General features: G+C 35.9%; 1 long non-coding RNA gene across 1 annotated transcript in view; it reads left to right on the top strand.

The window, feature by feature from the left end:
- The first annotated feature begins 9,119 nt into the window (after window positions 1-9,119).
- The window catches only part of LOC141415670 (uncharacterized), a 213,010-nt gene continuing 197,666 nt past the window's right edge, over window positions 9,120-24,463 (top strand). The window contains exon 1 of the long non-coding RNA XR_012440656.1: window positions 9,120-9,197. This is a non-coding gene — a long non-coding RNA (uncharacterized lncRNA). The remainder of the gene's footprint in view (window positions 9,198-24,463) is intronic.

Here is a 24,463-nt window from a genome sequence, read left to right on the forward strand (position 1 = left end):
CTAGTATCCAGAATCTACAGGGAGCTCAAAAAACTCAACTGCCAAAGAATTGAATAGAGAATTTTCAAAGGAAGAGGTGCAAGTGACTAATAAATGCATAAAGAAGTGTTCAAGTTCCCTGGCCATAAAAGAAATGCAGATCAAAACTACACTAAGATTTCATCTCACCCCAGTTAGAATGACCATCGAACACAAACAACAACAAATGTTGGCGAGGATGTGGTGAAAAAGGAACTCTCATACATTGTTGGTGGGAATGTAAATTAGTACAACCATTATGGAAAGCAATATGGAGGTTCCTTAAAAAGCTAAAAATAGAACTGCCCTATGATCCATCAATACCACCCTAGAGATATACCCAAAGGAATGTAAGTCAAAATACAATAGAGACACTTGCACACTGATGTTTGTTGTTCACAATAGCCAAGCTATAGAAATGACTCAGATATCCTACAACTAATGAATGGATTAAGAATATGTGATACACACACACACACACACAAACACACACACAAAATGGAGTTTTATTCAGCTATAAGAAAGAATAAAGCCATGTGGTTTGAAGATAAATAGATGCAATTGAAGGACATCATGTTAAGTGAAGTAAACTAGGTTGAGAAAGACAAAGGTGGAATGTTTTTGCTTGTATGTGGAAGATAGATCCCAGGAATAAACATATACACAAAAATAAATATCATATGCAAACTCATATGTAGAACATTTTTGTAATAGGGGAACTACTCTATGGAACCTCAGGGGAAGAAGGAAAGGAAAATGGAATGATAATCAACAATATCAAAATATATTGCATCTGTGTAGGTAGAAGACAGAACAATATGTATTGAAAACTGTTGAACAATGGCAGATGAAGGGAAGGAATAAGAGAGAGTCTTGGAAGGGATTCAACTGACCAAAGTAAAGTATTTTTAGGTCTTGAGGGGAAGTTTTCTTTCATATCTAGATATGGTAAAAAGGGCATGATTCTTGTTGATCTTAAATGCCAGAATCAAATCAAAATGGATCAGGCTTGGGATGTTCAAACAGATAATGCCCTTGACAGATTCTTTCTAGGGAAGACTGGTAGCAAAACCATGAGTTGTATCTTTACCCCTCTGCTTCCACCTCACCTTTAGTTTTCTTGGGGAGATTGCACTTTCACACTGGAACTTTTGCAATGGAAATTTATCATTTCAAAGTGCTCTCATCTATTGAAATTATTTCAGTGTTGCTTTCATATCAATACTGCAAAGTAGATATTATCCTAATTTCACAGATATGGAAACTGATACTTAAGGGGTTTATTGACTTGATTGAGTTGCATTTAAGAACAATCTTGGATAATAATTCGCTTGGAATATTGCCTGTAATGTTGGATCTTCAAAATTTTCAAGCAGCAATATAATCTCTTGGTTTTTCTATTCTTTCATTCTGGTTGTTTCTTTGAATTCTCAACTTTCCCCTGTGTCCTAAACGCTATCACATTCATACATACTGTTTCTTCTGTTTCTCTCATTAAACAGAGTTTACTATGGCTTTCATTTCTCCACCCTGGCAGTTTGGCTTCCCTGGACTTCATAGAGTCTGGAGGCTTAATAGTATAAAACCCCGAGGGCTTTTTTTCCCTCTTAAAGACAGGGTCTCACTGTATAGCCTAGGTTGGCCTAGAACTTGTGACCTTCCTGCCTCAGCCTCCAGAGTACTGGGATTGCAAGTGTCTGTCACCACTCTGGGCTAAAAACTCTGGATTTGGTCAAGTTACTTTGCTTTGTTTTCAGCTTTTCTAAAATCCTCATTGCTCACATCTATGGAGGTTCCTCAAAATCCTGTGGTTTTTTTAAATTTTTGCCATGAGGGTTCTTTCCATAGCAGCACAGCACCTAGGTGGCTTCTGACCTGAGTGTACGTTTCAGGATTCCGTTATGGATTGTGCAAGGCTTCTGCCTACAACAAGTCTTTCTGCTTTCTTAATCTTAGGTTAAGATTTTCCCTTTTTTTTCTGCTCTAAAAAGGAGTTTCTCTATTTCTCTTCTGTAGCATGCCTAGCTTTTAAAATACATTTAACAATTTCAAGGGTTTTTTTTCCTAAAATTAGAAGTACATATTGAAAGCCAATGCTTTTCAAAGACTTGTAGAAAAACAAGCAGATTTCCTTCCTTCTATCCCTATCCTTCCAGTAACTGTTTCTTCTTTTGTTCACTTAGATCTTTCTAAATAATAGATATACACCACTGTTTCCTAAATTATCAACATTTGGGCATTATATATTAACTTTTTGATATAATAGTATAGCATTCATCACTTTCATCATTCTTCTTGTTCCAGGTTTTCTATTATAGTCCTAACACAATTTTTGGCTGAACAAGTTGTTAGTATTTATGATATTATTACTTTTGAAACATACACTGCAAACCCAAGTACTGTGACTTCTTTTATTTTAGGATACATTTCTTTTTGTAGTTAAAAATTAAAAATTTCCTCAACTATTCATATGTGTAGTTTTCTATGAATGTTATTTATTTGGCTTTCAAAAAAGCCAAACAATTTATTACATGACTAACTGTGTCTCTATATGTCAAGACATCAAGCAATATATTCACTAAATTTTTTTCCTCTTCTTTGACATCCCTCCAGTTTACTCCAGTCCACCTGTCAGGAGAGCTTTCATTTCTGGGACATTCTTTTACCACCATCTGGTTTTGCAATCTCTGTTTTCTGAATTCAGTGTCAATAACATCAGTTTTCTATAGCATGTCCTTCAGAAGCTTTCCAGGAAAAGGTGTGTTGAAATTATGCTTATCATTTTTACTATTTTGTGGATATCTTAAAACGTTGATTGGTCATATGGCTGGGTAGAGAATTCTAGGACAAAAACAGTTTTCCATTAGAATTTAAAATATAGTTTCATTATCATCTATATTCTACTGTTCCTAAGAAGTCTTATTCAAACCTGGCCTCAATTATTCCTTTTTCTGTTTGTATCAGTTTATAATCTTCTCTTTATCCATGATGTTCTGAGATTTCACAATGATGTACTTTAATACTTTTTCTGGAAATTCATTGTTCTGGATTTTCAGTGGACCTGTAAGAGTTGAAATGCAATAGCTTCAGTTCTGGAAAATTTTTCATACATTATTTGATGGCTTTCAGTTCTTACTTTTTCTCTTACTGTCTATTTGGAACTACTCTTAATGAGAAAGTAAAACTGTTGAATCAGTTCCCCAGTTTGTGTTATTTTCTTCACTTTTGTAAATTCTTTGTCTTCCAACACTTATAACACTAAAATGTTTATTTTAGTTAGCATATTTTTAATTTACAAGAACTCTGTCTTATTCTCAGTATTTTTGTTTTTCTGTTTTACTTACCATGTAATTAGTTTTATAAACAATTTCCTTTCATTACTCTGAATATTTGAAATGTTTCAGATCTCTCTTCTCTCTCTCTCTATCTTTCTTTCTCTCCCCCTCTTCCTGTCTCTCCCTCCTCTCTCTTTAAATCTTGCTTTTGTGTTAGAGTTTTCCTCAAATCCTATCAGTCAATAGAAGCATAAGAAAAATAAAATCAATGGGCTTAATTGTCAATATTTTTTATTTGTGATTTACAGAAACTCAGTTCAAGCTGTCTTAAACAAGAACAAAAAAAGGGAAATGGGAAATCTATAGTTGCATATAACCATAAAACAGAAAGTAGTTTTTAGGCATAGCTGCATTCAGAGCTTATTAAATATTGTTACAATTATCTCTCTTCTCCTAAGATAGGATGAAATGAATAAAAGAAAAAAATGGTAAGAGAAATTCTGTTTCATGAGAAAGTTATAAGTTGAAGGAGAAAAATCACAGCTGACCTAAAAAGCCGCTTACAATGAGAGCATTGTAAGGATCCTAAAATGAAAAAGGAAAAACTACCTTGTTTCATGGGTGAATATATTATGTATATAATATGTTGCATATAATTATGAATATCATTGCATATTCATAATTATATATTTTTTATATAAAACAACAAAATATGTCCTCATCTAAGACTATGATTTGTGATATTCCACATATGTAACAGTAAAACACCTACTTTTGTCACTACAAAGTGTGTTTGAGGTGTACTCTCTGACCCAGAATATCTTTAAGACAGTGTTTCTCAACATTGAAGGGGCATAACAACCCCTGGGGTGCTCATTTAAATTCAGATGCTGATGTAGAAGGTCCTGAGTACGGTATGAGACTGTATCTCTAAAAGTCCTTAGGTAGTATTGATGTTCATGAGTCATATCACCTTTGCACAGAAAGACTTAAAAACATTTGTCTTCGTTTCTCAAGTTGCCATTGGCTAGAAGCTGTTCCAGAAAATCTGAAACCTAGCCTTACCAACAGGGTACTGTTTTCCCAAACTTCAAGATTGAACCAAGTTTTCCATGGCTTAGAGCTTTGTGTAGGCAGGCTAATGCTTTTAGGATGAAAAGCTTCCACTGAGTACAGAGAAAGCCAAACAATGAAAAAATACAACTTTCTGGGAGGTATTTACATTTTCCGATTCTTTCCAGTATTACCCCAAGCTCTCTGTGCTTCTGTGTGGGCACAGACTTTGAAGGAAGTCTCTAATCTATAAATGTGACTGCAAATGGATGTGAGATTGGGCAAAATCAATCCCTTACCTAACAGATGCTAACTGGTTATTTTTACACAATCTGAAATCCATGAAGTAATTAGAGAAGTGGACAGGAATTAATTCATTGGCTCAATGCCTAGTAAGTGAATTGCCCATCATGAGGGCACGGATATGCTCAAGCAGTAGGAAATGCATGTCATCCTCAGGCAGTGTTCCCTAGCGTATGCTTGTTAGTCAAGTAGTGCTTTACTTCCACAGTGTTATTACCCCAAATTTAGCTGTGTGGAAATTTAATCCAGTATCAGTTTTACGCACTTGTAGTCCAGAGCTACCGGGAGGCTGAGGTGGGAGGATTGCCTGAGGCCTGGAGTTTGAGACTAGCATGTACAACATAGTGAGCGTATGCCTCAAAAATAAATAAAAATGCTTGAATAATGGCAGTCTGAAGTTTTGAGATAACCTCAGCCTTTTCCATATACTTTTTATATCTCTTAGCACTCATATTTAATCATTGCTCATATCCTTCAAATCTTTAAATAACAAAAAAATGAAAGAACTATTGTGCATAATTTGGCACCAAACACAATCCTGGTTTTGATTGAGAGGTGTGGAATAAGTATAGGCATGGGTGGCAATTGGGGGACTCCTGTGGCTAAATTGGTTCTGACATCAACTCCTTCAGTACTCTGGGGCGAGGGCTCAGCTCAGCTACCCCTATCTGAAGTCAAGTTTAGGCTAAAATCCTTAACTTGCCTTCCCAAGAGAATCTGGTACAGCAACCAGATGAGAGGTCAGGATGGAGAGTAAGCTTAAAAATATACAAATGCTATGTAGAAGTTCAGTAAGTATGTGCTCACCAGACCTTATTAACTCAAAAATGGTTTATAAATTGTTGTTCAATTAATAATTGCTAAAATTTAAAAGAACAGTCAACACAGTGTAGTAGACATTATAATAACGATTATGTTTATACCTTGCAGACATATTTATGTAAATCAGAGGGCTTATAAACATTCAGATACCTTTTTCAAATCATGAATTTATAAAGGTAAGCAACCTTAAAGATTTGCTAAATGACTCGATCCATTTTATGTGAAAGGAAGCTGAAGAATTATGGAGATTAATTGTCTTGGCCAGAGACAAGAGGGTGACTACTTTAAACCAGGAATAGTGCCAAAAAAGATGAGAGATACAAGATAAAGAAAATGAGAATTTAAGGTCTCCTAAATGTGAAGTATCCTGCTAGGATTCTTCACATAAATGAATTACTTTAATCATCACATTGTACTTACCCATGCAAGTTATCTCTTGTCCAAGAAAGCAGCACACTTAGCAAATGTCAGAGTGGCACATGTATCTCAGAGGTTGAAAGAGCATGTGTTGCTTCTTTGTTTCATTATACCTAACTACCCTTCTTCCCCAGGTTTACCAGTGGTTTAAGAATCCAGGCTAGCATGGGAAGAGGCCTGGGGAATCTGGATCCCAGTCATCTCAGAGGTGTTTTGACACCTTAAATGGAGATTCTCTTTTCTATAACTGTCCCATTGTCCATCCCAGAAATTCCAGTTACAGTTATGCAAGCCCCCCAGGCTCTTGTTACCACCTCTGACTCCTTAATTTGTCTGCAAGTCATCTATCAACTTTCCTACAAATCATTTTTCATATTTCTTAGAATCTTAAACTTCTGCATTTCTTAGACAGTCTAGTATATTTCTTTCCCACCAGACTGGAAGCTTCCTTCCTTAGAATATTTCAGAGTACAGTCAGTGGTTTTTACCATTAGTAAAGAGTAACTGTCACATGTAAGATTCTCGTGTAGGATTACACAAGCCTTCAACAGATGAGAGAACATAAGACCTATGATGCCAGCTAATCCTCTACAAACCGCATACAGTATAATCTGTAGCCTGCCAACACGCTTAAGAAAGCATGATCTCAGAAAATTCAATCCAAATTCAGAGGCTTCACTACTTAAAAATCTACAATCCATTAATGGAAATATTTCATTAATTCTAACTGGGAAACTTTTAGTTTTGATGTAGATTCTCACCCATCAATTATAGAAAATTAGTTTCCATGTTAAGAGATGTTGCTTGTGTTTACAAGCTGAGAAAAATTTAATTTGCCCTGTGAAGCACTTTTATTGAAACTTCATATGTGAAACACATGTGCTTCGGGAGTTTTCTTGGCTGCATATATCCCCAAACTTGTAATTTAGGAAGTTCATAAAATTATGGGATCAATAGTAATGAAACTGGATTCATCACTGTTTCTTAAGAAATCTATATTGGTAATGCTGAGGTTATTAAAAGCATATTAAGAGTCCTGAGATTATCATCAAAGAAGTTGGAATCCAAAACTTTCTTAATTTTAAGCCATGATTTATACTAACCTGAATAATTTATGAATTAACCACTTAGCATGACAATTAACTAGTTAAATAGAGCTTCTCCTGGATTTGGTATTTGGGAGACAGAAAAGAACCTCAGTCAAGGCAATTCCTGTACAAACTAGTTATTTCTACTAGTTTTTCTGTGAATCATCATCATGAATCTTTTTAATCAAGAAAAGAAGTTTGGTACTAATTAGTTAGTGAATCAAAGCTACTACCCAGCCCATAGAAATTCTGAATATTCAAAGATATATCAAAATAATTCAGTTGCCATCACACAATCTGTAGATTTAGAAACATCTGAACTGTTAAGACAGCTGTACACTCACAAGTTAACTATATAGCGCATTCATTTCTTGCTGTATTTTCACTAATAGCAAATGTGTTTCATAATGAGTATTTGGGATTTTGCTTTCCTATATTACTATCTTATTTACCTATAGCTATTCTACCAATCTAGTCCAAACATAATGGTTTAAAACACCAATTATTTCTTTGCTCATGATTTTGTGGGTTGGCAATCATGGCTGGAATCAGTTGGGATGTCTTGGCTTTGTACTACCAGAGGCTGTTCTATACTCAGTGATTCATTTGAGCCATGGCTATGGCAGCTCAAGCTGCTGTTTACATGCTCTCTCATCTTCTGCCTGACCATTCCACATAGTAGTAGAAGAGTTCCCAGAAGATAGAGAAGGTAAGCACCAATGCACAGCTTTTATCTAGACTCTACTTTTGTCATTTTTGCCAAAATCTCATGAGTCAAACAAGTCACATAGCTCAGTAGCGTCATGGAAGAGGACTACACAAGAAATAGCTATAGAGTGGCGTGATTCTCTTGAATCATATAGGAGTAAAAATTGAACACAATTACACAAAGATGCATGGAACCCTTTTCTCTTTTAGAAAAGGAATATTGGGCCAGATCAGGTGGGCAAACAGTGGTCTGTGGGACAAATGTGGCCTGCTACCTGTTTTTGTAAATAAAATTTTACTGAAATACCATCATGCCCATTACATATTATCTATTGCTCTTTTGTGCCACAGTGACAGAGTTAAATAATTGTTATAGAAACTGTTATGGTACACAAAGCCTAAAATATTTTACTCTCTGGATGTTTGAAAAATGGTTTACTGGCTCTGAATTAGATAATCGACTATTGTTTTTGGTCACTAAACTATAAACCAACAAGATTTTAGTTGAGTACTTTTTCACTGTAACTGAGCTCCAGAGGTTAAAGTTGAAGTATCTTTGGAGGAATAAATAGTGAATATTCCTAGCCGCTCCCTAAAACAATGGTCCTTGCCCCAGGAATGAAGGGTAGTATTTAAAGAAAAAGGCAGGGTACTCATCCTGTATGCTTTAAGTGTTATGGACTAGCACAGCAAGTCAGTTCAGGAGAGAACCAGTCCTCCCTGTCAACCCATCCCTCCCCCCCCCCTTTCCCTTTCCCTCCTCCTCCCCAACCGAATTTGAAGAATTTCTGTTGCTCATATGCTCACATGGAGTAATGGAAAGTCAGTGGACACGGCTAAGAAATCTCACTGCATTCCATATTGCAAAGTGGAGAACTGATAAAAAAGGTGGCCACGTGGCTGTGCATGTATTTGCACACCTAGATTTCACTTTTCTGTGCTTTTAGTTCCAAATGGAGATATTTCACATGCAGAAGAAGTAATTTTACATGTACATACAATAAGTACAATATAATAATTTAATATAGAACTTACAATATACAATATAATGCATGGTCATGAACATTTCCCCCTTTCATATTATAAACATGCGTCAGATGTCTAGAGAAAATCTGTGAGGGTTTGTGTTGTATCATTCTGTGAGTTTTGACATGTGCATAATGTTAGGCATCCCCATTGCAGTATAATACACTTTTACTGCCCTAAAAACAATACACTGTGCTCCTACTATTCAACCTTACCCTCCTCTCTAAACCCCGGAAACTACCCATCTAGATATACTCAAAACTTGTTCTGATTACATCACACCTGTAAGTTTGTATGGTTTATCTTTTTCCAGAATGTCATGTATTTGGAATTATAGAGCATGTAGCCTTTTCAGACTGGCTTCTTTCAACTAGCGATATGCATTTAAAGTTCTTTCATGTCTTTTCTAGGCTCAATGACTCATTGTCTGGATATTCCAGTTTATCCATTCACCTACTGAAGGATATATGATTGCTTCCAAGTTATGGTAATTATGAATAAATTCACTCTAAATCTTTATGTGCAGGTTTTTATATGGATATAAAGTTTCATTTCATTAGGATAAAAATAGCAGTGATTGTGGTTTCTGGTAATTATCAAAAGCTTATGTTTATCTTTGTAAAGAACTACCGAATTCTTTTCCAATAAGCATATACTATTTTATATTCCCACCAGCAATGAGTAAGACTTCAGGCTGCTCCATATCTTTGCCATTATTTGATGTTGTCAAAGTTTTGGATTTTAGTTATTCTGATGGATTCAGTTTATAATTCCCAAGTGATGTGACATTGAACACCTTTTCATATGCCTGTTTGTTATCTATATATATTCTTTGTTAAGGTGTCTGTTCAGATCTTTCACCCATTTTTAAATTGGGTTGCTTGTTTTCTCATTATAAATGAGAGTGCTTTTTTATGTTTTCAGTACTAGTCTTTTATGAGATATGTCTTTTACAAATAATTTTTCCTGGTCTATGGCTTGTCTTTTCATCCTCTTAACAATGTCTTTTTTTGTGGGGGGAAGTGATTGATCTTAGCTTCACACCTCCTAGACAGGTACTCTGTTGCTTGAGCCACGCCTCCAGCTCTTTTGTTCAGTTATTTTGGAGATAGAGTCTTGCTTTTTGCCCAGTTGTCCTGGACCATGGTCCTCCTGTTTCGTGCTTCTTGCTATAGCTGGGATGGCAGGTGTGTGTGCCACCACAAGGAAACTTTTTCTGCTGAAATGGGGTCTCACAAACATTTTGCTTAGGTTGGCCTGAAACTGCAGTCTTCCCAATTTTAGCCTCCTGTATATCTAAGATGACTGCATGTGCCCACTGCACCCAGCTATTTGAGATGCTGTCTCATGAGCTTTTTGCCCTGACTGGCCTTGAACCACAATCCTCCTGATCTCAGCCTCCCAGGTAGTTAGGATTGCAGGCATAAGCCAACAGCATCTGGTTCTTAGTATCTTTTGCAGTACAGAAGTTTTTAATTTTCATGACATCCAATTTAGCACTTTTTCTTTTATGGATTATACTTTTAGTATTATATCTAGAAAGTCATTGCTAAACCAAAGGTCAGCTCAGTTTTCTCTTTCATTATTTCCTTCAAGTTTCCAAGTTTTTAATGGGAAGTTATCCTTGCTGTGAAAAATTTGGTCTTCTTTAGTGCTTTTCTCTTATCACATAAAACGTCCCCACCCTCAGAGTCAACTTGAGGAAAACCTCTTCTGATTCCATCAGACTACTTTAATCTTGTCCTTCTTTGAATTCCTAAAGCTACAATAACCTATACTACATTGTTCGGTACTGTATTATACTCTGTTTAGTGCTACTTAAAAATTATTTCCAAGTGATTAGCACTTAGAAATCATTCTGGCAAAAGAAATTAGAAATTACACATCTTCAATAACTACCAGCAAACTTAGTGTGATTTGGAGCCAGGTTCTCAAAACAGTGCCTGATATTGGGGAGCTGCAAAGTGAAATTGTTAAGGGCCTGGGTTTTGAAATCAGATTGATGAAGTTCTTATTTTGCCTGTGCAACTGATACCTATATGATCTTTGAAAAATAAATTATTAAGCCTCCTTAGCTTAAATTGTTTTTCTGTAACAGAAGGTTAGGGGTGCTATCTACCTAATATGTTTAATGTAGGTATCAACAGGAAATAAATATATGTAAGACTCTTAACATATATCTGGTGCATGGTATATGCTCTATGTTATTATTACTGTAATTCTTTCTATAAATAGACTAGCTGGAGATTAAATAAATTAGGTTAGTTATAAAGAAAATGAAAATATTAAATAATTTGTGACTGCTGTATCTCATAGTTAATACTATGTTTAAAGGTATATGTTGTATAGTGGAATATTAAATTGAACTAAGAGCCAGGAACACATTTCAAGTTCTGAAATGTGCCTTTTTGCCTTTGTTCTTTCAAACTGGATCCAGCATTTATAACTGCTACTAAGATTCAATTCAGTGGTTACATTTACAATAAGCTGAGAAGCTGAGGCCCCAATGAGTTGAATCAGCCTGAAGGCAGGTCCTTTTTCTCTTTGGTTTTGTTTGCAGGACAGAAATAGGGAACAATAGGCCTCATTTGATCTTCGAACCTTCAGGGGAACCAATACTATGTATGGCAGTACAGAGAGGTAAAAAGACTGCATTCTTGGTAATGTGCCTGAGCGTCTGTATAGATGAAATAATTTCACGTTTAAAATCATTTTGAAATAGATTGTCTATTACTTACAGCTAAAATCAGCTTAACTCATACATATTTATAACTTTCCTATGTTTAATATAAACTAAGGTATAAAATAGTTTCTGCTTGACAGAGCAGTGAAGTCGGTCTTAAGACCTTTAACCATCTCCCTAGGAAACAAGAGCCTAACTGCAGACATACATATGAGATTTAATCATAGAACATCACTTTCTTTCCTCAAAGTGTGAACTATTGTTAAATCAGTAATCCTCTTCCACTTGAGGGACCAAGAGTGAACAGGGGCCTCTAAAGGCAAAGGTGATAAGAGAAATCACCTGTGGAGAGCAGGGAGCAATGCCTTTTCTCTTGAAGCCAAAACCATTGAATTCAGTTTGCCTTAAGGTCATTTCACTTTTTTACTCTGGAATGCCTAATGGTAGCTGAGAGCAAAATATCTGCCTTAGGATGCACTCTCCCACAAGCAGAGGAGCTGAGCATTAATGTGAGGGAGAGAAAGCAGAAAAGGAAGACTGTATGCTTTCTTGGAGCTGTTAATTATACACAGACAAGGGCAATAAGTAATTGATAGTTGTCACCTCACTGCTTCTTGGTTATTCATGGGCTTTGAGGTGGTCCTTTATCTTAGCACCATCTAATCGTGTTACATCACAAGTACTTCTTATCACCAACATTAATATGTCTGCCAGTGACATGTGCTGTACACCAGCTTTTCAGAGCTATCACAAACTGCTGATCTGCACCAGTCAAGAGCAACATAATTGTCACTGGGAGACAGAAATATCAATGCCAGACAGAATAATGTAAATAATACAGAAAATAACCTCCAACACCAATGATGAATCTCTATAATTAGGCAGAGGTCTCTTCTGTCATACCCACTGTACAACAATCCTGAATGAGAATTGCAGTGGTAGAGAGGGAAGTGGGCACAATTCAATCAGTCTAAACACCTGCACTCTTGATTTTGCACATTGCAGATATATAGTAGGTGTATGGATTTAAGAGCAAAGCAATGGGAGGCTGTGAGTATTTTAGATTTTTCTTCCTGATATTTTTACATACACCTGCAGATGTACCACAGCAACCTAGCAGTGATTGCTTTCCATGAAAATGTGGCCACATTAACTCACATACAGTAATTTCTGAATTCTGGTTATAGGAAAAATGAGAGTACCAAGCACAGAGGGAATAAATTCAGAAAGGAGGAGAAGGCAGAAGATGTGCTTTAATTGGCTGCTAAACTACTTAGACATTATACAGCTCATTTTATTCTCAGAGTGTTCAAGGGAGTATTACCTTTTTATCAGATACTGTAAGATCCCTATACACCTGTGACAAACATTATCCATTTCTCCTTATTTCTTGCCAATAAAATCCCAATTTTGAATGGAATGGCAAGATGCCTGGCTAAACACTAGATTCCTCAACCTTTGTTGTAACTAGGGCTGGCCAAGTGGCAAAGTTCTGGCCAGTGAAACATGAGTGGAGGGCTGCTGGGTATTTTGGGTAATGTTCATGTTCATTCTCTCTTTCTTTCTTACTCTCTCTCTCTCTCCCTCAAAAGGCTGTCCTCAAACTTGTAATCCTCCTGCCTCCCAAGTGACTATAGGTATGCATTTCTACCATGCCTGGCTCTTTTTGTTTTCTTAATAAAAGGGGCAGAATTCTCTGGAGCCACCTTTCCACTTTCTGCCTTCTCCCTTTCTTGAATGTTTAGAGCTAAAGCATCTCCCAAGTCCAAGACAAGAGATGCACAGGTGCAGACCCTGACCTCAGTAAGCCATAAGTCAATGCCAATGCTCACCTCCCTCAGGGTCTCTTCTTATTTGAAATAATGAACCTTCTTTTTTATAAAAGTTGCCATAGGCCATGTTTTATTATTTGCCCACAATCATATTTATAAGTATAGCACTCAATCTAAAAAGTCCTTGCAACAGTCTCAACATTAAAAATCCTTTTAAAAGTCACATGGAGCTATGACAAGAGACAACGAGGAATTCAACAATAGAACTATTTTTAAGAGTATACTATGTGCTGACTATTTTTACATTCATCAAGTCATTCATTTCTTACAGCAACCTTGCAAAGTATGTTCCTTTGTATATCCATTTTATGAATGCAATAAAGGTATAGTGAAATCAAGCAATTTGCATAAGGGCCCACTGCTAAGCGGGGATGGAGACAGGCTTTCAGATTCCAGAATCTAGGCTTTTATCTATTATGTTTTCTCATTTATACTTTCCATTTTATAAAAGCAGGAAAACCAAGTCAAAGTTTTAGTTGATGAGTCCATGGTTATACACAGGCATTCTTTGATGTGCCCTGATTATCACTAGGAAAAAGATTCTTTTCTGAGATATGACTTTAAGAAATTTTTGCTTTGTGTAGTATTTTTGTTTTCAGAAGCTCAAAACAAAAATTTAATTTACCCATCCATCTATCATATGGAGATTACCATGGCAACTGTCTTACTGCATCTAACATATTTGCATTGGTATATATTGAACTTGCCTAGTTCTTGAACTGTGGCATTTAAAATAACACATCTTTAAATTTGGATTATTCCAAAGTGTATTGAAATTTAGGCATATTGCTGATTTTTTTTCTCTAAAGACTAGTGCATCTCTTTGTTTATTCATTGATTATAACTGAAAATGAGATAATGTATGATTTGAAAATTGTCAAATAAAAATCTGTAAAAATGTAAATAATTGTGTTATAGTATTTTGATATTGTAGAATAAGAACTAGAAAAGCTAGAGTTCTCCTGGCTGTGCACTTGAATTACTGTGTGATATTGGGTGAGTCACTCATCCATTCTGGGTATTGCCGACCTGACTTTCTTTCTCTGGGCCCCCTTGCTCCATGTATCTGCCAGTTAATAAAAGTGAGCTAAGAATATAAGCATGTATTTGGAGTCATTCACCTGGATCTCCATTCTTCCTTGTTTGTTTCCAACTTGTTTTTACTTGATTTCATGTAACTTCAGGTCCAAATTTTTGCCTCTGTGAATTCAAAGTGGTCTGATAATAACAGTTCATATTTATTGAGTACTTGTGCTGTGTCAGACACAATGGCCAATGCTTTGTTTGTATTGTCTATATACTACAACTAGGGTGTTCACTTATAGGCAGTGGTGGTATGACTTGAACTTATTTCTTAGCTCTGGTTCTGATTGGCTAGTGCCCATGGTCTACTAGCTACTTGATCTTTTTGATATCACCCCTGACTGCAGCTCTAAGAATTCAGGTGCTACTGTGATTTCTACTTTAGAGATGAGGACACATTTGTATTTGGGATTCCTGGTATCTAAATAAATACCATTCCCACTTGGTAATTCATCTGGTGTAGGATCATATCATCTGTAAATAGGGATATTTTGACAGTTTCTTTACCTATTTGTATTCCTTTTATTTCTTCTTCTTGCCTAATTGCTCTGGCTAGGAATTCCAGGACTATGTTGAATAGGAGTGGGGATAGTGGTTACACTTGTATCGTTTGATTTTAGGGGAAATGGTTTCAGTTTTTCTCCATTAATTATGATGTTCACTATAGGTTTGACATATATAGCCTTTACAATGTTGAGGTACTTTCCTTCTATTCCTAGTTTTCTTAGAGATTTTATCATGAAGTGGTGTTAGATCTTATCTTTTTCTGCATCCATTGAGATGATCAAGTGGTTTTTGTCTTTGCTTCTATTAATGTGCTGTATTACATTAATAGATTTAATCTATTACATTAATAGATTAATAGATTTATCCCCAGGATAAAGCTGACTTGATCATGGTAAATGATTTTTCTGATATGTTCTTGGATTTGGTTTTCCATTCTTTTATTGAGGATTTTTGTATCGATATTCATTAAGGAGATTGGCCTTTTGTTCTCCTTTTTGGAGGTGTCTTTGTCTGGTTTGGGGATGAGTGTAATACTGGTTTCATAAAATGAGTTAGGCAGTGTTCCTTCCCTTTCTATTTTGTGGAAAAGTTTAAGGAGAGTTGGTATTAGTTCTTCTTTAGAGATCTGATGGAATTCAGCAGAGAATCCATCAGGTCCTGGACTTTTCTTTTTTGGGAGACCCTTTATTGCTGCTTCAATTTCATTTTGTGTTATAGATCTATTCAGGTGATTAATATCCTCTTGGTTCAATTTTGGATGGTCATAAGTATTTAGAAATTTATTCATTTCTTCAAGACTTTCAATTTTATTAGAATATAGGTTCTCAAAGTAGTTTCTGATGAGTTCCTGGATTTCCATGGTTTTTGTTGTTATTTTCCCTTTTGCATTTCTGATTTTAGTGATTTGGCTTTTTTCTCTCCTTATTTTAGTCAGGTTTGCCAGGGGTTTGTCAATCTTGTTTATTTTTTCAAAGAGCTAGCCTTTGTTTCATTGATTTTCGTATGTTTTTTTTCCTGTTTTTATTTCATTAATTTCAGCCCATTATTATTATTATTTCTCTCCTGCTTGTTTTGGGATTTGCTTGTTCTTGTTTTTCTAGGAGTTTGAGATGTATCATTAGGTCATTGATTTGAGATCTTTCTGTCCTTTTAATGTATGCACTCATGGCTATAAACTTTCCTCTTAGGACTGCCTTTGCTGTGTCCCATAGGTTCTGGTATGTTATGTTTTCATTTCCATTAACTTCCAGGATCCTTTTTATTTCCTCTTTTATTTCATCAATGACCCATGATTATTGAGCAATGTGTTGTTCAACTTCTAATTGTTTGCATGCTTTCTACTGTTGTGTTTGTTGTTGAATTCTAGTTTTAATGCATTGTGATCAGATAGAATGTATGGGATTATTTCTATTTTCTTATATTTGCTGAGGCTTGCTTTGTGCCCTAAGATATGATCAATTTTGAAGAAGGTTCCATGGGCTGCTGAGAAGAATATATATTGTGTGGATATTGGATGAAATATTCTGTAGACATCAGCTAGGTCCATTTGATCTATGGTGAGATTTAGTTCTAGAATTTCTTTATTGATTTTTTGTTTGGATGACCTATCTATTGGTGATAGTGGGGTATTAAAGTCTCCCACTACCACTGTGTTGGAGTCTATATATGTTTTTAGGTCCTTCAGAGTATGTTTGATGAAATTGGGTACACTGACCCAATTTCAGTTGGGTTCATATAGGTTGATAATTGTTATTTTCTTTTGGTGTATTTACCCTTTTATTTGTATGGAGTGTACTACTTTGTTTCATTTGATCAATGTAAGTTTGAAATCTTCTTTGTCTGAGATAAGTATTGCTACTCCTGCCTATTTTCAGGGGCTTGGTAAATCTTCTTCCAGCCTTTCACCCTAAGCCAGTGCTTGTTTTTGTCGATCAGATGGTTCTCCTGTAAACAAAAGATGTTGGATCTTCCTTTTTAATCCAGTTTGCCAAGTGCTGTCTTTTGATGGGGGAGTTAAGTCCATTAACATTTAATGTTAGTATTGATAGGTATGTAGTGGTTCCTGTCATTTAGTTGTTTTTTTTTTTTTTTTCATTTTTATTATGTTGTTTAACTGATCCTTGTGGAGTTTATCTTTCTGCATGGTATAAAGTATGGATTCAATTTTTTGAATTTACTTTTTTTTCAAAGGGTACCCATTTGTCCCAACAGAATTTATTTTATTTAATTTTATTTATTTATTTTTTTTGTTTAAGGGTTTGATTGTGCACAGCTGAGTCAATGTTACTCTCTACTTTCTTGTCTTTTCTTCTCCTGTAGTTTGATACTGCCTGTCCTTTCATGGTTTTGATTTCTTTCATTTTCTATGTGCAGAATTCTTTGAAGAATCTTTTGTAGTGGTGGCTTGGTGGTCATATATTCTTTTAGTTTCTGCTTATCATGGGAGACTTTCATTGCTCCATCTATTTTGAATGATAGTTTTGCTAGGTTGAAGTTATTTTCATTCAGTGCCTGGAATACTTCACTCCATGTTCTTCTTGCTTTTAAGGTTTCCATTGAGAAATCTGCTGTGAATTTTGATGGGTTTACCTTTGTATGTTATTTGTTTTTCCTCTCTTACAACCTTCAATATTCTTCTCTATTCTTTGTGCTTATTGTTTTAATGATAATATGTCATGGGGTAGTTCTATTTTGGTCAAGTCTGTTTTGTATTTGTTTTGTGTCCTGGAGGCTTCCTGTACCTGAATGGGCATGATTTTCTCCAGGTTTGGGAAATTTTCTGTTATTATTTTGTTGAATATATTATGAATTCCTTTTGCTTGCATGTCTTCTCCTTCTTCAATACCCATGATTCTTAGGTTTGGTCTTTTGATGGAGTTGGTGAGTTCTTGCACATTCCTTTCACAGGTCTTGAGTTGTTTGACTAAAAGCTCTTCAGTTTTTCCTTCAATGTCCATTTCATGTTCATGTTCTTGAGATTCTGTCTTCTGCTTGTTCTAGTCTGCTGGAGTGGCCTTTCATTGTGTTTTGTGTTTCTTGTTCACTCTTTTTTCTGAGGTTTTCTATATCATTGGTTACTTCATCTTTAATATTGTCAGTTTTTGTCCTTAATTCATTTTTCTCTGTATTTATAGTGTTCTCTTTTTCACTTTGGTACTTATTTAGGGGTTCTATGAGTTCATTTATTTGTTTTTGTTTCTTTTTGTATTCTTTATTTTTGGTGTCTTGGGATTTCTTGAGTGCGTCTTGTACATTTTGGTTGACCATGTCTAGTAACATCTCCATGAAATTCTCAATGATTATTTGTAGGATTTCTTCCTTCAGGTTGTTCTTGTGGCCTTCTTTGAGTTCCTTGGTGTCATTTTTCTTTGTTATGTTGTAGTCTGGAACTACATTTTCTTCATTTCCCTCTGAACTACGTTTTCTTCATTTCCCTCTGAATCCTGCATTAAATTGTTTTTGAGGTAGAATGGTTTCCATCCATTTTTCATCTTCCCTTTGCTCAACTTGGTACTATGTAACTTTGTTCTTGATAGGCTATTGGTGGTTTCAGTCACTTACTTTCTTTCCCTTGGTTTAATTTTGTTTTGTGGGTGTGTTGGGTTTTAGGTTAGTGTATGTATGCTGTTTCTGTCCCTGGTCTGTGTGTAATTTAGTATTAGCTAACTTACAACAGTAAAACTAAGAGAACAAAATAAAAGAAAAACAAAACAAAAAAACCCAAAGAAATCAACAGGGAGAGATGGATAAACACACACACACAAACAGGAAACAAAACAAACAAATGCACAAAAATATTCCAGGTTCAGGAGCAATAGAATTTCAATTAGAAATTGCAATTCAATAGAACTACAATTAGTAGTTCTGGTGTTACTCCTTTAGCATCCAGTTCTGTTGTTGGTATTTAAGCAGAGATTTGTCTTAGTCTCACCAGGTGGTTGGGGAGTCTCACCAGTTTTTTTTTTTTTTTTCCTGTCTTTCAGCAGCAGCTGCTTAGTCAGCTCCTCCCTTAGTGAGGTGTGGCAGGTTGAGTTTGTATATTGTCCTCAGGTTGTGGAGAATAGCTCTGTAGTGCACCAGACATCCTGCTTTGGAGTTGGGTTTTCACTGTGTTGGTTTATTGAAAGCTTGTTTCTTTGCCTTGCCCCCTTTCTCTGGGGCAAGTTCAGAGATCTGTCAGCTGGCTCCCTGCTGTCAGTGTGTTATGATGGTTTGCTGATTGTTTTTCAATTTTGCAGCATCATTTGACTTTGCATGTTGCTCACTGGCTCGGGAGATGAGCTTTGTGGACCGCTACCTGCTTTATTTCAGGCAGCGGCTTATCACCTTGCCCTCTGTCAGCCCTTCTGCCTTTCCAGCCTTTGTTTACTGAGAGTTTGCATGGAGATCAGCCTCTTGCCCCTCCTGCCTTCTCTGGTGTGCTTACACCACCCCACCCCCTGTGTTGTTTGTTCCTTTTTAGTTCATTGTTTATTATTCAGTTTCTTTTTTTTTTTTTTTTTTGCTGGGTGGAGGGTCAGTCTGCCCAGGGGGCTATGCTGGTTTATCCCAAGGGTAGCTGAGGGAATACTGCATAATGCTTTGTGCTCACCTGTTGGTCTGCCGAATGTCTCCCAAGCAGGTTTGGAGCCGGTGTCTGTCAGTGTGGGAGGCCTCCTGTTTTCTCAGTGTAACATGGCATAGAGAAGCTTTGTACAGGGTGTGGGTTCAGGGTGTTGAAGTTTTGATTCTTCTTGGTGCTTTTATCTCTGCCAAGTGTGGCTCCAGCATCTCAGCAAGACTTTTGATTTATGGAGCTTACGCTGTCTGCTTCTGCACTCTATTTGCCATCTTGGATACTCTCTACAACAGTTTCTTTTTAAAAATTCATGGCATATCTAGCAAGAAAGGAAAATCACCAGGCACTAGAAAAAAAAGTGATAAATCCATAGTAAGTTCATGAACCATTTCCATAGCAGAATTGGATTGGAGAAAGATAAGAAACAACAAAGAAACTTACATTTGCCTAGGATCTCTGTTTAAAATGTTTTGCTTATGATTTTATGCCCCCACCATGGTAAGGGTGGTAAGTTAAAAAGTTAACATAAAAATTTGTTCTGAGCTAGTATTAGCTCTGGAGCACTTGGTATAGGTAAAAATGGAATCACAGTGGAGGGGCATTTTGCAAGGTAGGCAAAGTAGATAGACAAAAGAGCTTAAGCTGAAGATGACCTCAAGAAAGTTACAAAAACCTTGAGATTATAACTGTGACTGACTTCATCTTTCATAATGTTAGGTATTATCAACTGTAAATTAAACATTATAAATCAAAGTGTTATAAATTATTAAAGATCTAAATACAATAAAAGAACAATTAAATAAAAGTAATATATTTGCAAAAGATCCAAAAATAGAACTTTTAAGAACATGAAATATAATTAAAATTGAAATAAAATATAACTGGATGGGCATATTGAATAGCAGATTAGCTACAGCTAAAGACAGAATGGACTGGAAGATCAACCAGAAGATATTAAGTGGATCACATCTCTGGCAGGAATGAAGTTGAAAATATGAAAAGTTTACAAATATTTAGGAAAGAAAGAGAAGTTCTAAAATATCTCTAAAAGGAATTTTAGAAGAAGAGAGTCTAACAGTCAGAGTATTGGGTTAGAATTTTCTAGAACTCATCAACTATGTCAACATTATTTTAAGAAATTAAAGTTCTGGTAATATTAATAAATCCACACCTAAAAATATTATAGAACAACTATAGCACACCAAAAACAGAAAAAAAAAACCCTTTGAATAACTATAAAGAAAAAATATTACCTATGAAAGAAACAAAAATTAGAGAAAAAGTATATACCTAATAACTTCAATAAAGGACAGAACACAATGGAATGATGTGTTCAAGTGTAGATTAGAATTCAGGCAAGTGATTTGCAACATAGATACCAAGAAGATGTGTAGGAGAAAGGACAAAGGACAACCTTTTTTTTTCTTCGTGGTACTGTGATGCAAACGCAGGGACTCATGCCTGCTAAGCAGTGCTCTACCACTTGAACCACACCCCCAGCCTGTTTTTACTTTAGTGATTTTTCAAATAAAGTTTTGTGTTTATGCCCAGGTCATCCTAGACAGGGATCCTCCTACTTACCCTTTCTACATAGCTGGGATGGCAGGTGTGTGCCAGCACACCTAGCTTTTTATGATATCTTGCTAACTTTTTCCCCTTGAGCTGGCATAGAACCATGATCCTCCTGATCCAAGTGTAAGCCACCACATCTGGCTAAAAACAATCTTTTCAATAAATGATTCTGCAAAAGTTGGACATTTGTGTGCAGAAGAATGAAACTAGATCCCTATCTCTCACCAGTTATAAAATTCAAATAAAAATAGAAAAAGGACTTAAATGTGACATCTTAAACTAGAAACTGCTAGAAGAAAATATAGGGGAAATACTTCAGGACATTGGAATAGGCAAGAATTTTTTGGATAAGACCAAAAGCAAAAATAGACAGATGGGTTTATATCAAATTAAAAACTCTGCACGGCACAGAAACAGTCAAGAGAGTGAAGGGAGAATCTATAGAAGGGGAGAAATATTTGTAAATTGTATAGCTGACAAGGAGTTAATATCAAGAATATATCAAGAATTCCAGGAGCAAAGCCCCTCAAGTTATCTGATTTACAAATAGGCAAAGACCTTAACATTTATCAAAAGAAGTCATACAAATGTTCAACAGGCATATGAAACAATTCTCAGTTTTACTAATAATAAGGGAAATGCAAACCAAAAGCCAGTAAGAACGGCTGGCAAGGATGTAAAGAAAAGGGAAACCTTACACTCTGTGGTAGAAATGTAAATTAGTACTGCCATTGTGGAAAACAGTATGGAGAGCTTTCTCAAAATCTTAAAAATGTATGTTATTTTAAATTCTTTATCTGATCTGATAATCCTATTATCTCATCCATACAATTCCAGTTCTGACATCTCTTCAACTGTGTTTTCTGTTTTAGTATGCCTTGAAATTTTTTGTGGAAAGTATGAAGTAATAGGTGAAAGTAACAGATAAACAGGCCTTTGATGTGAGGTCATATGTTTAAGTTATGTTTACTCTGCTGTAGCTGTAGGTGTTAGAGACTAAAATTTTCTTTAATGCTCTTGTTTTTGTCTTCTTTGTTGTCTCTTTGTTTTTCCCAAAAGTTTGTTAGATTACATCTGAGTTGGACAGTTCCTTCAGTTGTATTCACTTATTAACAGGACCCTTTTTGATTTGGTGGTAATGGGTGCTATGAATGAGTCTCAGGCTTTCAGTGAGCCTGTTCCTCTCTCCCTGATCTTCACAATGCTTATCCATATTGGTTTTTTTCCCCTTTAGCTGGGACAAAAAGTTTAGAGAGGACTGGTCTTGGCTACTTTCCTTCCCCTAGTCAGTTAAAATAGTTTTAACTCTCTTGAGGTGAGGGCATATTGAAAACAGAGTGCAAAGGGGTGTGTGTAAAGAATTAGTATTTCTGAAGGAAATACCATGCTGAGAGTAAATAGCCCCAGTGCCAGGGAAAAAGACCCATTTTGTAGAAGAAAGACTGTCTCTAGTTCTAGTAGCTGGGACCCAAGTTAAATCTGTATAGATATATATGAATATCCTGGCTTTTGTTTTACATTTTCTATAAAGTTATAATACTTCTATGGGCAATGTAGAGACAGACTGAGAAGTTCTCTCTCCCTGATTTTGGCCCAAACTGTAAATACATTCATTTTTCTACATCTTATGTCACTTTCTGTTAATGTAGGCAAGTATTTGGATCCAGAACCAGGCTTTATGACTGGGGACTCTAGTATTCTCTGGGCATATTTCAAAATGGTCACATTCACCCAACTTCCACTAAGAGTTTGTAATTCTGAAACTTTTCCACACTGATCCTCCAACAATTTGTTAATTAAGTTTAGATTTTCCTATCCCAGTACTAGTTCCTGTGGAGTTTTCTAATCTGTTAAAGTTGTGATTTTATATATCTGCCTGCCTGATTCTTTATGATGGAGCAATGTGGTGATCTCACTTCTCTGGTGGATTTAAAAAGAGTTATTAATCTTTATTTTGTTCAGTTTTTTCTTGCTATGTGAACAAGTGATACATTCCATACTCCTTACATGCTGTACTGGAAACTGGAACCTCACACAGTTTAGAATATATCCAATAGAGTAGTGTTCAAGAAAAAAGGGAAAATAAAGTTTTTAGATTGGCACTCTTCCCCAATGAAAACTCCAAACCCCAAAAAACTACCACCATAAACAACAAACATAAAAATCTCAAAGAAAAAACCTTCCACAGATTCTCAGTGAAAGAACTCAAGATTGCATTTTAGCAGAAAGGGAAGAGTGGGGCATGCACAATAATGAAAATAAATATTTAAGCTCTCCTTCTAATTGTTGTGATTTAGAAATGCAACAGGTTTTCCTAAGTGTTGGAATAACAGAAACTTTAACCTTCAAGATTTTGGATTGATCCTGCCCAACACATTTCCATGATTCTCCAATGCCACCTCTTCTTTCTCATCACATCTGCCATGTTCATTCCCACCAGCAGCTTCCGCTGTTCCCTCCCTTTAAATATCTTACTTTCACTGAATTTCTTATCTATAATCATGTTTCAAGGATCAGTTCAAGATCTGTCTCCTTGGTTAGGTACTGAATCATTTCCAAAATGATGCACTGTTAACTTGTTTCCATACCTGCAAATAAAATTCAAGTTTTTCAAGTTCACAAGCTAAGATTTATACACACACACACACACACACACACACACACACACACATGCTCGCACATGGTCTATCTATCAATATCACAAAATAAGAGTAACTGTCTAATTTCTTTCCATGACTAAAGTCAGGCATAGGGACGTTAATCAAATGATGCTTTGGGTCCATTCATTAATTTCAGTAAGTTGTGATATGTGTCTTATCTTTCACATGCTTATCTGTCTCAACATTTGGTCAATTTGACTTCAGAAATTAAAACTTACTAAAATGATTTGAAAAATATTGTGTCAGCTAATCTATGGCTTCTTAAACACATTCATGTGGCTTCAAGCATTTGCATTCATATTTCTGAGTGCAAAATTCCTTCCTCTGAATGAGCATTGGTGGGGTATTAAAACCTTCTACCAGAGAATGACTCAGTTCCTATTAATGCTGTCACCAGGATCTAGGTGGGCCAAGGAGGTCCCCAGAGGATAGAGACCTAAATTTGCAGTAATGGGTTTGTGACATTACTGCAGAAAAGAATCTTAGGACATATTGATGAGGAAACCAGTGAAGTTTATTAGTAAAGCAAAGCAAAGGAATGGACAGTGCCACTCAGAAATGAGTACAGGCAAATGAAAAGAGACACACTGAGTGTTCTACCATTAGGGGTACTTATACTTGAGAAAATGGGTTTAATTTTAAACATTCCTTTAGCTAAGTGCTCTTTGGTCCTAGGCACCTGGTACATCCCAATCATTCCTGTTGATACAATGTTCTGAGGTTATCAGGCTCAGCCCAGAGAGATTAAACCTGAAAAGATAGCTAAGTATGCATTCTTTTTGTGACTTTTAATGACCACCTTTCAAAGGAAGGAAGAGGAGTAGATCTGGCAGGCAGTATTCTTTTCTTGCCTTTTTT

This window comes from Castor canadensis, chromosome 13, assembly GCF_047511655.1.
Source record: "Castor canadensis chromosome 13, mCasCan1.hap1v2, whole genome shotgun sequence".
Lineage (NCBI taxonomy): Eukaryota > Metazoa > Chordata > Mammalia > Rodentia > Castoridae > Castor > Castor canadensis.